The sequence below is a fragment of the Pyxicephalus adspersus genome, chromosome 4 (assembly GCF_032062135.1).
Source record: "Pyxicephalus adspersus chromosome 4, UCB_Pads_2.0, whole genome shotgun sequence".
NCBI lineage: Eukaryota > Metazoa > Chordata > Amphibia > Anura > Pyxicephalidae > Pyxicephalus > Pyxicephalus adspersus.
Window position 1 is genome coordinate 45426188 of NC_092861.1, and position 15051 is coordinate 45441238.

A 15051-nucleotide genomic window follows, 5' to 3' on the forward strand; every position below is an offset into this window, starting at 1 on the left:
AAAAAAAAAATGTTATTTAAAGCCTAACTGAACTGTGCTATGGTTGACCTTACTTCACCATTATTTTAAATGTTTCTTAATAGGACATACTGCATCCAAGAAGCTTGAACGCAACACATCGGCCATGAGGACTGCTTAATTAAGTCAACAGGACTATACTAACCTGCTTTTCATGTTGGTTCCAAATATATGACAAATGTAGAGAAATAAGCCTCCTTATGAACAGCATTGACCTGTCATCACTTGAGAAATGCAAACTCATGGGTAGTGAGTAATGATGTGTAAAAAAGCTGTACATGCTTGCACATAAAATTGTAGGCACTCTTGGAACCCCTGGACAGCTCACTTCCATTTTTAAATATAAATAATTATATTCTGTGGTAAAAAATGAAGGATTCTGGAGAGTATTTACCATAGGTTTCTAGAAGAAGTGTTTGTTTACAGCTCAATTAGACCTCTGTGACCTCTACAAGATAGTAATTTACTATCTCCTGTTCTGCAATCTTTTTTTTTTTTTTTACGCTCCCTAAATCTTACAAACACTTATCACAACCTGAAATAAACAGGGAATAATGTTTTCTTATCAAAGTTGTGACCTGATATGTTCTATTTCCTTTGGTTTACTTTACCACAATACGCTTTTCTACCCACGATGATACTGGTCTGATAGTCACAGCGGTGCATGAACATTACTTTAATCCTTTACTATTCTGTGCAATAATGAACAATCACCAGAGGACATACATAAAAGATTTTGCCTATTTGTTATAAGATTTCTTTTTGACTATTTTCTGTATATCTGACACATCACCACTCACACATGGACATGCTGTGTAATATTCACCACACATATTGTAGGCAGCAGGGAGGTTAGCACTCTGGCCTTTGCAGTGCTGGATCCCAGGATCAAATCTCAGCCAGGACACTATCTGCATGGAGTTTGCAGGTTCTCCCTGTGTTTGCCTAGTATTCTCTGGGTTTCTTCCCACATTCCAAAATCATGCAGTTTAATTAATTGGCTTCCCCCCAAAATTGAACTTGGACTGTATAAAAAAGTCAAGAAACTATGGTAGGGACATTAGATTGTGAGCCCCTTTGAGAGAAAGCTAGTGACATGACTATGGACTTCGTAAAGTGCTATGTAATATGTTGGTGCTATATAAATACTGAAGAATATTGTATATGGGAAATGTAATACCTGCCAAAGAGGTGACACATAAATCTGAGTTGCTTAACCAGGAAGATATACAACCTAACATGAAACTTCAAATGAGAAACAATGAAAAAAATAACAATTCTATGCAGACAACACATGAGTTAGCATAAAGGCACCCTAACCCACAAACCGCAAAGCAATGCACTGCTGCATGCTCTGCTTAAAGTTCAGGATGTGTGATTTTCTTGGGTTGTGGTGGGTAAATGGCAACATTTTTTTTTCTGAAATGCTGCACAAATCCATTGTCTGTGCAGGATCTTAGCATGGAATGTGTTCCAGCACCACTTTAAAATATCAAGTTCAGTGAAGGAATACCTGCAGGGAAAAGTCACCTGCTCAGCAGTTGCTGACTCCTGTATATTTCCTATTGTTTGGCTTGGAATTTTGATTGCAGTGTACATTCCATACACTGATATTCATTGGTGATTGCATTGCTATTGTTCGTTGTTTATCTATATGAAACAAACATATCAGTTAGTGAGCTTCACAATAGGATTATTGTCCCTAGCATTTTCACTGTGAAAGAAAAAGTTGATTTTACATTCATTGCATAGTCCATATTACAATACTGACACATGGACAATCAACTGCATCTCCAATTTACTTGTGACAAAAAGGTATGATTTCAATGAGAATGTTAATTTCTGTAAAGTATAAACTGGAAAAAAGAGAATACTTTATGAGCCTCGCCACAGAAAGCTCTCCAATTCAGACATGACTTCAATAACCTTGTCTTTATTGCTTATGCTTATGAGTTGTACAAATGTGTGATCTTCACGAGATCAATAAAAAAAAAGAAAAATTCAGATTTCTGTGTTTGTCTGGGGAATACTACTATGACAGGACAAATGTGATAAAGACTATGATCCACATTATATCTGTCATTTAGGAAGAGAAATGAATGTAAATGCTGTGTCATGCTCAAAGCTTTTAGCAGGATTACTGAGATGGTCATAATTTGTTTTCTTTCCCTAACAACAAACCAATCATTTCTTCATGTCCTATTCTCACTTTTTAAAACACTGACCAGAGAGGCCTCAAGTTGTCCATTAAGATTATGGTGGTCAAGTATTCAGTGACTGTGATTAACATTTAAAGATTATTTAAAGCACAGCATTGCATTGAATGATAATAATCCACGTTAGATAGTAGTTGGCTATAGGGAAAAAGCAAAAAAATCTTTAACATGATCTGTGTATACATACTCCAATATAAACCAAATGATGGGTCACATCGTCTTAAATGATCTTCTGAACATGGTTCCAATGCATGGAATGTGTTACAAACAATTGAAGTTCCTGAACATGCAACTGTCACCCAACTATAAACTGATAATCTTTTTCTATTAGCATTTTCAGGTCAAATCTTTTTGAAAAGTTTATATTTGAGTATATATGGTATCTTGTCTCTTTCAGACTAAATGATAAAAGTTACACAAACAATAAAAACCCAACCATACCCTACTAGTTTTAGATCTTAACCCCTAAATTGTTTGGTAACCCCACTTAAAAAAATAAAGAATTGTGTATGGTCAGCACAAAAGTACATGCTCAATGTGCCCTTTGTGTTTTGTGTTCTTCCTTTCTAATACAATATCTGGTTATCTTGCCAGTTACCCAGGCTTTCAATTCATTTCTGAGCACACCAAGCAGTGCAGCAGGTCCATGTCCTTGTCTGCTGCTTGGAGGTACAGCTTTCCACCATGCCCGCTATCAGTGGGGATCAGGGTAGGAACACACTTCCAAGCTATGTGTGAAGCCAGAACATGCTGCTGCCCACTTAGCTATCAAGCCCTCAGTTTTTTTGCACATTACAAGTGAGATAAGGAGAGGGAGGGGTAGAAACAGGTGCAAATAAGGTGTTATGCGTGCACATGTGCGGAGCAACCAAGAACTAAGAAAGAAGGCAGAAGGATGAGCTTGGTGGTTTGGTGCTGCTTCACTGTCCAGTCAGAGAGGTGACCAAGCTCTACTGCTTTACCGCAATAGAAAAAAGTCAGGTCATTAACATGGTCATATTTTTATAACACCTAAACATATATGTATCCTAACTGTATAATTAGCCTTTATAGCATCTATAATTAGGCCTTTATCTGTCATTATGGGATGTCTCCCGAACGTTAAAAGGCTCCTTTCCACAATGCTAGGTGTGTATGTTCATGCTGTAATCTGCTTTCCATTCAATGCTTCTGGCCAACTATTCCATTAATAATTTAGTGACAGCATGATACAAATGGCAGTATTCGGAAAAATATAAAAAATAATTAACTTTTTTCTTTTGTCAAAAGTAGTATATTTGGATTTGTGCTTGCTGATTTAGGTGAATATAATCCCAAGATAAAACTGTAATTAGGTGAGTAAACAATATCAGCATCCTGATATGAATGTGTGGGACAAAGAATTAATCGAACAAACAAAACAGCAGTAAATAAATGACTTAGCACAGGTTGAAGAAAACACACAAAAACAAACATACTTTGTATTACTGTGACATCTTCAAAAAATAAGCTAGACAGAATGATAAAAAATGCAGCATTGTTGTGTCTGTCTAGTTGAATGCATTTAAGGAAAAACCAATGACCAGGCATATATTTTGCCTCCTGGATTGCCCTAGTGACTGGCGGTCTTTATTTTTACCATGACTGTTCCAGCAGGAAGACATGTATGGTAAGTCCTCGCATAAAACATGAAATGATTTCCCAGCACAAAGTAGGCCATTCATAAACATCTTTGAAGTAAAATAATAAAGATGGTTGGATGTGTAATTATCTGGAAATCATATTACATGTACTAGTCATGATAGCATATAAAACTAGTCACCAATCACAGTGAACCATTTTTGTCTTGCATAAGGCTAATCTGTGTTCTAGAAAAAGATAAAACAAAAACATACCCTTTGATACGATAATAGATCTTACCCAAGAATGAACAACCTCTACCGTGAAAAAAAAACACATTTTACCAAAAGTGTAATAATGTAAGCCCAATACCCCCTATACAAACCCTAACCCACCCCCATCAATTTAATTTTATGAGCCAACAAAACTTGAGTATTTTTTGTCCTGTTTCTCACTGATGGCATCTCCCATAACTAGTACTCAGACACTGGTCACATTGCTACCAGTAAGACGTAATGTTCAGGTGAGATGGCCATTCGGGAACTCTACATGAGCTCATGAGTGCTTGAACCAGTGAACACATTAGCCTGGATTTCCACCTGTTCAGATTCAAGGTCAATCTGACTTGATATGGAATTTCCACAGAATAGGGCAGATGAAGAAGAAGAAAAGAAAGGGTAGGCGCCTGTTTCTCCTACATAATGTTCATGTTTGTCAGAGTTATATCTTTAATTACCTTTATGATTACCAATTCAATGATAAGAGAGTACAACAATATATACTAAAAACTGATGTCAAATCATTCAGATCTAAACCATGTAAAAATAAAATACATAGCGGCTATAAATTTATTTCATTAAATAAACATGTTTTATTTTCTGCTGAAACAAATATTCTGCAGGAAAACCTGCACTGTCTATCATTTCTATTAAATGAATTCTTGTACATCAAACAGAAACATTTTTGCTGCATGTTATTAGGATAGGAAATATGTAAGTGGAATGAATGAACACTATTTACCTATAATCTTCATACATTTTTTACCGATTGTGTAATAAAGGACTGATTAAGCTCTTAACTTTAAAAATTATAATTACATATTTAATGACAGGTTTATTTGGAATTGGTACAGGAATATTCTCATAAATATTTCTGTTAAAATAAAACTGCAGTAAAATAAACTCTAAGACTTGAAATATGGGAGAGGAGCAACTATTGCTGACTTATTTTTAAAGGTTTCTACCTCCAGGGCTGTAATTTAGAGCATTACAGGCCCAGAACCAGTATGTTATGCACACATATTTAGTAAGACTAGGGTTTGATGAAACTCTACAGAAAGAAAGTTATGGCTGTTTGTGGTAACCAATCAGATTGTATTGTTCTTTTGTTCTAGTGCAGAACATACCATGTCTAAAGCTAATTACACACTTCCAATAATTATAGCTAGGAAACAATTGATTACAGCCGATCAACGATTATGCACGATTTTATTTGAACGATCGTATTGTGCACAATTCTGTACATGCTGTAACAATACGATCGTTCAAATTTAATTCACCAATAGTGTGTACACGCTAGATACAATTGTTTGAACGATGCAGGAAGTGACAAGTAAAGGGGAAAGTGTATTGCAGAAAAATGCACGATCACTGAACGACTGTACACATGATAGATAACGAACGATCGTCTGCCAATCAGATCCACCGTGACAGTCGTTTGTTTCCAACGACAATCCTCGTTCGTCGGTGTCGTTGGTCACCTTTTTTTTTGTGAATGATTTTCGGCCGATCGGTCGTTCGTTTCCAAGGATAATTATTGGAAGTGTGTACGCAGCTTAAGATGTAGTCCTGGGAAAGAAAATAGTTCAAATGGCTTCTACTGTATCTGCACAGACCATACAGGAATGCCTGCATCTTTCAATGGGCTTGATTAATTAAAGCTCTCCAAGACCAGAGAAGATAGACTATAAGTGAACCTAGATTATCCAGCAAATTTTAAGTGAATTTCTTAAAATCATTTGGTATTGTTTGGTAAATGTTTTCAATCCTGGACTAGATCCATTACAGGTTTGCCAAATCACCCATGATAGTCTATCTTCTCTAGTATCTTCTCTACTTTGATAAATCGGGCCCAATGGGTACATACAAAATTTATAGATGTTATATTTGTGAAAAATGACCAAAAATGATTGACTCACTAGTGCTTTTGCAGCAGTCCTTTTGGCAAAGACTGATGCAAAGCAAGGAGTTGTTACAAAAGGGAAAAGAAGTGTGTGAGTGAGAGTGAGAGGGATGCAAGTTGGGGATCTTAGAAAGAAATTTCAGCTTCTATTGCCTGTGTTCATTACTGGGAGCTCTAGGCTGTCTACATATGATTCACATTGTCAGGAACTAAAATTGCTTGGCCAAATGGAATCATGTGCAGGAAAGCAGAGACTGATGGCTCCAGAACAGTGTAATGAAATGATCAGGGTGGTTTATAGGACCTTTAATAACCCAGGTCAGGAACCCTACCACCAAAGTCCTTGAATGTAGCATCTGCCATCTATTATGCTTAGGTGCAAATCCAGGCAGGTAAATCTTTTTTCAAATCACTAAAGTGTATATTTGGATACATCTACAATATAAGTTCTGTAACATCTTTTCAATGAAGGATTTAAAATTAAAACAATTGTATCAGCCGGAAACATAACAAACTGTAAAAAAATGAAGGGAGTCTGAAAACTTTCTAAAGCAAATATATATATATATATATATAGTATATTGCGTATGGTTATTATGATAATGTATCAGAGTCCTCATCCTTTTCTCAACAGGTGATGAACATCCTACATAAATATCTGTATTGAAAATAATAATAAAAATGTGGATGACTTGGGTGGTAAAAATGTAAAATAAAGTCATTCAGAAATGATATTATATGAATTATAATATGAAATATATATGAATTATAATACTAATTCATTTATATGCCCACTGAAAATGCACTAAACTATAGTGGTGATAATTATACTTAATATTAATATGTATTTTGACTTATTACAGATATATGTTTGTGAAGGCTCTAAAACTATTCATGATTGCAGTAGAGTCTGCTCTATTAAAAAAAAAAATAGCTTCCATTTCACGGTGGGGGAACTTTGTTACTTTTAAATATAATTTCCAGGTATTAAGCTTTAGAATTGTTTGACTTGATGGCTCTTATTCATTTGGAAATAAAAATATGTGTGATAAGATGCAGAATAATCCCTCTGTGTGTTTGCTGAATGAAGAAAGGTTTTAATGCACCAGATTACTTCCTAATCGCAATGAAAGATTTCCTCTAGACAAACAGAAATGACAGCATGTTCCCTAACATTCTTTAAAACTGTGCTAGGGGTTTATATTTAGATTTATTAGGTCAGTGACTGATTAAATTACAATATTTAAATATCACTGCAACTTTGTTCTACAATTCTGATTGACAGAATGTGCAGGAGGTATGAAATTAATACCCTCTTACTCCTTCCAGGAGCTGCACACTGGAAAGAACGGTTTGGAATGGATTTTAGAAACATTGATGTTGTGTGCATCCAGGTAGTTAGAACAGTCAATAAATAAAGCTTGACCTTGCTCAGAAGTAATCTTGTGTATAATCTGCAGTGAGACAGCTAGTATCAGGGAAGCTGGTGTATAGGCACTGGAGATGTTGTCAGATACAATCACATAATCAGACATCAAAATTGCACTGGATCCATCTGGCTAAGTATTATTTATAAGGGATATCATATTTACTTTCCATAAGGTTACATAACCTTGCTCAAGGAAGTTCAGACCCCTGGTCATATCAGTAAAAATCAGGGCTGGTTGTTTGGTGCCACCTTTTATTATTTTCAAGAAGGCTTTATAAAAGGTTTTCTATAACCACAACGAGAAATGGTAGCAGCGTTGCAAAGATCTGACAGGTGAAACTGATATCAGATTTTATCCCCAGGTTGTAGCTTGACATTTTGTGCTGAGATCAGGAAGCCACCTGCTGTATTAATGAATCCATTAAAATTAACTGTAATGAAAAATGAGTCATTGTGCTTAAGAAGCGTGCACAATAAAGTGCGTGTAAATGCTAGAAAGCAGCACCTTCATTTGTAAAGAATGTTAGTGCTATAAATAGCTGCAAACAGAATGTGAAATCTTTTATTCTCCCTGCTATTTCAGAGGCACTGAAAAGCTTCAATGCTTCAGTTTCAAGAAATTACATTCTTTTTACATTTTTCATATATAAATATGAATGCAACAAGCTTTTACATTCATAATCCAATCAGAATTGTGTAATATATGTAAACATTTATTGTATGTTTCACATGAAATTATAAGTATTTTTCATGGCAGACATTAAATCATTACATATGCAATATATGACACATTTACAGAAAATACAATTGCTAAGTAGCTTCATACCTACAGTGGAAGAAAGCGATTCCATGCGGCTCTTGGCAGCTCAGACTGTAGCGTTAGTTCCTAAAGAACCAGCATTTGTAAATGGGTGGCGGTAAATGGTTTAGTACCACTTACTGCCAAACTTATTTATTCCCTATTGGGCTGCACAGGTAGACGCTATGAGCCTGACTTATCAAAGCTCTCCAAGACTGGAGAAGATAGACTATCGTGAGTGAACCTGGGTGATTCAGCAAACTTAAAATGGATCTGGTCCAGGATTGAAAAAGAATTGTCAAATAATAGCAAATGATTTTATGGTTTTGTTGGTTCTTCCATTATAGTAAATATTCTCCAGTCTTAGAGAGCTTTAATAAATCAGGGCCAATATGCAGTATCTCTGTCACAAGGCAGCAGTTCAAGAGCAAGGTACAACTTGACTGCCTTAAGAATGCTAGCTGCCTGGCTGTCTGTGGTTTCAATACAGTGGGTCACAATTTTAAACCGTAAGTCATTCAGAAGTCTTGTTCCAAAGCATTGCTCAAGGTGCCAAGGCCAACCAAGCAACTAGCATTATCAAAATCAGAAGTCAGTAATGGAAACCTCTGTCACTGTTTTATACTACATCAGGTTAGCAGACAAATTCCCTAAACTACTTTGCATTTATTTTATTTATCAATTATTGAACTCATCATCCTTCCTTTGCCCCCTTGCCCAGGGTTTTATGTAATAAAATTGAGCGCCTAAGCAATACTCATTGAACCTGGTATCATTAAGAAACCTTTCACTGTCACTGCTGCACCCCTTCACCAGCCCATACACAGCCCACAATTCAATGTGAAACTCTTACTAAGATTTTTATAGAAAAGATTAGCAGAGAGCTACAGTATATTACACAAAAACACACAATAGATGAACTTCACAAAGATTGCATGTGGTATAATGATTTTATATTGTTGAAGAATGTGATGCTAGAAAGGTAGTTTCACTAATAAAAGTAAGATTGAGAAAATGAAATTTTAAAACAATGCTTTTCTAATAAATACATGCTAAAACATGCTGCTTTTTATCATAAAAGGTAACTAAAAATTAATGTGGAAATGGCGTGAGCATTATTTTCATTTCATTGTCAGTGAATTACAAGGAGTAATTGTAGAAGAGCTTTCTGAGCAATAGGATCCAATATTTCACTGTTTTATTTAGAAGTGTGTTCATATGTACTGAGACAGTGTCAGTTATAAGGGGAAAAAAAGAATAAAGACAGGTGAAGCTTCGCGGTTTCAAATTTTGTGGGATAGTCTTTCTGTAAATCAATAGTCTGCAAGGCAATACTGCTGCTGATGGACATACTTTTGACCCTTTTTAGATCCCCCATCACTGAATCATCCCATTGTCACTGCAAATAACCAGGCAAAGACCAAATGTCCAGAATGAAGCGATAAACACCACAATTCTGCATACAAAACATACATTATACAACCATTAGCTGTAAATAAAAATCACCATCTGGAGCTTGCAGTTTTTCCTACTACCAGCAAAACCATCTTGGAAATTCTCTTGCATGCTTTACCTTGACAGAAAGTAGAACGTATATATATACATACACACACAAACCCTAAATCTCACAGAACAATGCAGGTACAGGTGCCAAAACCAGCTTAGTTTGAAATGTATGGTTATCAGGAAGACACTTGAGAACATTTGGGAATTCCCGCTCCTCCTGATCCTGACTACTACCCAAAAAGTTATTTATTGTATTTTTGCAACAAAAAAAGTTTTCTTTTAAAAAGACCAAGCAGTGTTTTATTGCAGAAAGGGACAGGAAATGTCCCTTCCACAATGAAACACACCTGTCTGATCAGTCTATCTGTCAAAATCACTGAGCGGCACATGTACAGTTCCGCGTTGGTGCGGTGATACCTGGCGGCTGCATGAATTCCCACAGAAGATGGGCACAGTACTTTATGTGGTTTAAATAGTTGTGGCATTGCCAACTAGGGGCATAAAAGATAACTGAGGTAAAGTTTTTACAGTATCCAAAGTCCAGATTTCAAAATAATAATTGCATTTTTTATGATATTTCTTTATCATTAGCCACTCCACCACTTCTCTTATAAGAATTCATTGTGAGTAAATGCCATTGCTTTACACTGAAAAAAATGTCAATAACACAAGATAAAAAAAAAATTCAATAAAAGTGTGCACATGTAAAAATTAGGTATTTGGAGCAGAACTATCAACTGCTTAAACCTTATAGAGCGTGACAGAGAAAACCTCCGTACCTTTCATATCTGAGATACAAAGAACGGACTGCCAGCTGTCTGCTAGGTAATCAGGCAAGACACTTCAGGCTCTGCCTGACCAAACATGGATTTGCATTTACCAATGACAAATCTATTCCGAACTTTTGTCTGTTGTAGGATTTAATCACATCCAAATGAAAAAAATCAAATCAACTTGGTTTTTTTTAGGCAGTCCACAATGCAAGTACAAAGTACAAAATTTAAATATGAACACAACAAATGTACAAACACCAGGCCAGCCTTAGCGTACTAGGATTCCTCCAGGGATTTTCTTATCTATGAGCAATGGCAAATTAATCATCTGCTTGCCAATAACTGCATGGTTATTGTAAAAAAAGCAATCACTGCAGGACCAGAGGACCTTTTCTTTTTTATCTCAGGTATTAAACAATGTATACAATCTATATCGGCATTTGTAAACAGAGAATTTTTCACACTGAGTACCTTAGTACAGTGATAGACATTATTCTACTGACCTTGAATGTAAGAGTGCCTTTTCCCATTGACCACTAATATAAGGAATACTACCCCGACTATCAATGTGGGGGGAGCTCCTCCACTGATCACAAATGTACAGTAGAGGGTATTCTTTCCAGTGACCACCATTGTAAGGAGCCCATTTCACACCAAACATTAACCTAAGACAATGATATAATGACACAATCAAAATGGGGACATAGGTGTAAAAAATTCCTTAAGGTAAAAAGCATACATAAATTGCTCAAATTTGGCCATCTGGAAAAACATTATGGGCAGGCCTCCTTTGAATCAGAACCAAATTATGTACAAGTTAACTCTCAGCAAAAATTCAGGGCCGAAAAGATATCTAGAGGGCCCAGTCACAAAATTCCTACTTCTGCAGTGAACCAGAGAGAACAAGTGGCTAGGGCTGTGTATCTACCCGTCACTTTACTAGGAATGATGCAATTGTAGGCAATTGTTGTCTTATGGGACCATACCATCATACTCAATGCAAACTGGGAAGCTTCTTATTGCACTCCTTATCACAGTCAGGTATATATATATAGCTGCCTATTGCACTCCTTATCACAGTCAGGTAAAAGGATGGGTGGAGGAGGGCAAAGCCGCTACCTTTTCTAGGGGACTCATTCTTTATTAATCCCTCCTTTGTTTTTTGTGCGTGAATTTTATCTTAATAAAGGGCTTAGCAGGTTTTAACATGTAGTCTTATTTCACACACCAAATATTTTTAATATAATAGCACTAATATAAATTTAATACCTTGATGTCTTTGAACAGTATTTTCTCCAGTAACCTGCAACCCCCAAAGCCATAGTTTTGTGATATGAAGTTATATTTATGTTTTCTTTTGAATGTAAATTTCTATTGCACAGTTTTGGAGATATAAAACAAGAACAATGAACAATACCCAATACATGAATATGAGTCTATAGTAACACAAAAAGGGAAAAGACAATTAGAGTCTGCCTAAATTTCTAAATACATGTACATAGGATTAGTCAATGAAATGTTATGCAGGGTTTACTTAAATGTCAGGTGATTTTAATTAGAAAGATGCAGTAAAGTTCAGGAGCAATTTGTATCTGCAGCGCTTTCCAAAGACTAAAGGTATGTTACTAACTTTCCCAATGTTCTAATGTCCCAACAGTCATATGTAATTATCACAGTCTAAGGTCAATTTTGAGGGGAAGCCAGCTAATTTGGAATATTTCTCTGGGATGTGGGAGGAAACAAGATTGCCGGAGGAAACCTTCGCAAATACAGGGAGAATATATAAATTCTAAGCAGATAGTGTGCCTGAGGATTATACCTGGGACCCCTAGTTCTGTAAACTCCGAAGTGCTGGACATTAGGCCACAGCATATGTGTTTATGCATTGATACACACACACACACACACATATTTTTTCTTGCTAAATATAAAGGTTATTTTTTTTCAGGGCTCTTTTAGTTCTTAAACTGCCTACACAATTTAATCATATCCTGTGTAATCAGCTAAAAAAACAGATTAGTTATAAATCGTTCCTGATTTGCATTAAAAAAATCAGATTATAGAGCTAGAGCAGGCCATCTGACTGGTAATTAAAAATGACTCATTTAGCACATCGGAGGTGTGAGATATTTTACTCTTCTGTGAAAATTGACCCCGCAAAGTGTCAAACAGAAACATTTCTTGCTTGCATTTATTATTAATATAATAGAAAAAGACAATTCTGTTTAAAGTGGAACTGTTTAGTAGCTTTACACGTCTGCATGAATATTCTCTTAACCTGTCACAACACACACTAACAGTATTATAATAAAAGCTATTATAATTAAAAGGCATTCACTAAGCTTTGGTCAAGTGCCTAGACCCAACAGTGTGCATGGAGAACCATCAGTCTGCACTGAGCAGGGAAAAGTGTTTTGGCCCTTATTTACTTATTGTTACGCTATACCTTTCTAGCAAGGAGCAAGTGAAGAGACAACAAAGGAGTGTTTTGTTAGAGATATGTACACTCAACAAGGAAAGTCTACTGATCCAGGATTTACATGACAGCATTATTCCTAGGCCAGTTTCCTAGTCCTCAAAGTAGGCAAGACATGCATTTAAAGTAAATTTGTATATTCACCACTGCAAGCTCAATGAAAAGCCCCAACGTCTGTATATGGAGCAAATGTTCACCCCCATCCCCACACATCTCATAATGTAACAATCACCATGGAGGTGAATGTTTGCCATTAACAGATACTACCTTCTATATTTGCATTGTAATTTTGGAGACTGTAGTGATAGATCAGCAGGTAAGAGAATAAAAGTGCTTTGAAACACAAATATAAGCCATGTCTTTGTCCTAATTTCACTAAAACAACCATTGCTACTAAGTTCAAATCAGTATCGAAGACCTGAAAATATGTCAAATCACAAAAAACACAACAAATTCCCTGAGCAGAAAATGACTGACTGGGTTGAACAGACACTTGAAACTTTAATTAGCCATGCAGTGGTATGCACTCTAGTACTCTAGTCTAGTTGTCCATATATAATGTGTTAACAATCATTGGTACAACGTTTAATGACAAATTGTTGCAGAAAATAAAAATAACACACAATGGTTGCAGATGTTTTTGTAAGATGGTAATATATAAGTCAATAGCCAGAACCGGTCATTTAAGGAAATATGAGGCAAATATGAAGCTTTGCATTCTTTACTATTCAGAACTGTCTGGATAAAATAATAGCTATAATTAATGAATGTCTTCATACCAGACTTTCTGAAGAAACAGACACAAACGTAGAAAACGTGGACTGAATTAAACATGTGTTACATTGGTACTCCAACAAAGCGAAAAGGAAATCTCTTGAACATTGACAGTTATGTGAGATTTTCTCTTATCTCCAGTTGTGGTGAATGTAAAATTTGAATTATCACCATTTGTGGTGATTGATGTCATATAAAGAAATTACCAACAAGAAAAATACAGTTTGTTAACAAAGTCTGCACTATGCAGTGTTTTCTGGTCTGGGAATTATTGGGATCCAGGTCACCCCAGAGTGGGGCATATTATGAGTTTACACATTTCTATTGCAGTGCAGATTTTTGGATGAAATTGTGGATGTTTTTAAGTTTTTTTGATGTCAAACTTTCTGTTATAAATATCCCAATGGGTAGATTACCTAGCAAGATGTGTCACCAGAGCAGAAAGGTGAAAGGAAATCATCCAATGTGGACATCTGTTCCCATAACAGCTGACTAAGAGGGAAATTCTTCTTATTTCATGTTGTGTGTTTGGGACAGTAATTGAAGAGAAGTAGAAAACATCTTGAACTGATGTGTTTTAACCATTCCCTACCCTTTACAGGAAAAAATGGTTATGCATACAATTTAGGTGAGCTGAAAGCAGAACTATTTCTTCCTTGTAGAATTTACCTATATTACCCATAATGTTTTCTTTACCTTTCCACTGCAGTAAATAAAAACAAATTATTTTACTGAAATCTTTAAAATTCCATCACTCCATATCTCCATATCTTCCATCAATTCCATATTTCCTTCACTTCTGGGTTGTGGAGCCATCACTACATTTCCCATAATTCTATAAGAATGGACAGAATGTATGCCTATACATGACGCTGCCTGGAATTAAAATGCAGGGGGGGTTCAGAAAAATGGTAAATGGGGTGGGGTCAGGGAACGGGATTTTAGGTACAGAGCTGAATAGTGATTACAGTCTATCTGCCAGATAGAATGGGCCTGATGTATTAAAGCTCTCCAAGGCTGGAGAGGATACACTTTCATCGGTGAACTTAGGTGATCCAGCAAACATGAAATGGATCTGGTCCAGGATTCAAATAGCAAATGACTTTGAAGAAATCCATTCCAGGTTTGCTGGATCACCCAGCTTTACTGATGAAAGTGTATCTTCTTTAGCCTTGGAGAGCTTTAATTAAATAGGCCTTTCCGGATGTCTAAAAGCAGAATACACTGTATGCATAAAAAATGAATGTTCAATTTCCACACAGTACAGAAGTCATTATATA

General features: G+C 36.0%; 1 protein-coding gene across 1 annotated transcript in view; it reads right to left on the reverse strand.

Annotated features, from left to right (window-relative positions):
* The window catches only part of PPM1L (protein phosphatase, Mg2+/Mn2+ dependent 1L), a 142200-nt gene that overhangs the window by 33550 nt on the left and 93599 nt on the right, over positions 1 to 15051 (reverse strand). The gene's annotated exons all lie outside the window — the stretch shown is intronic.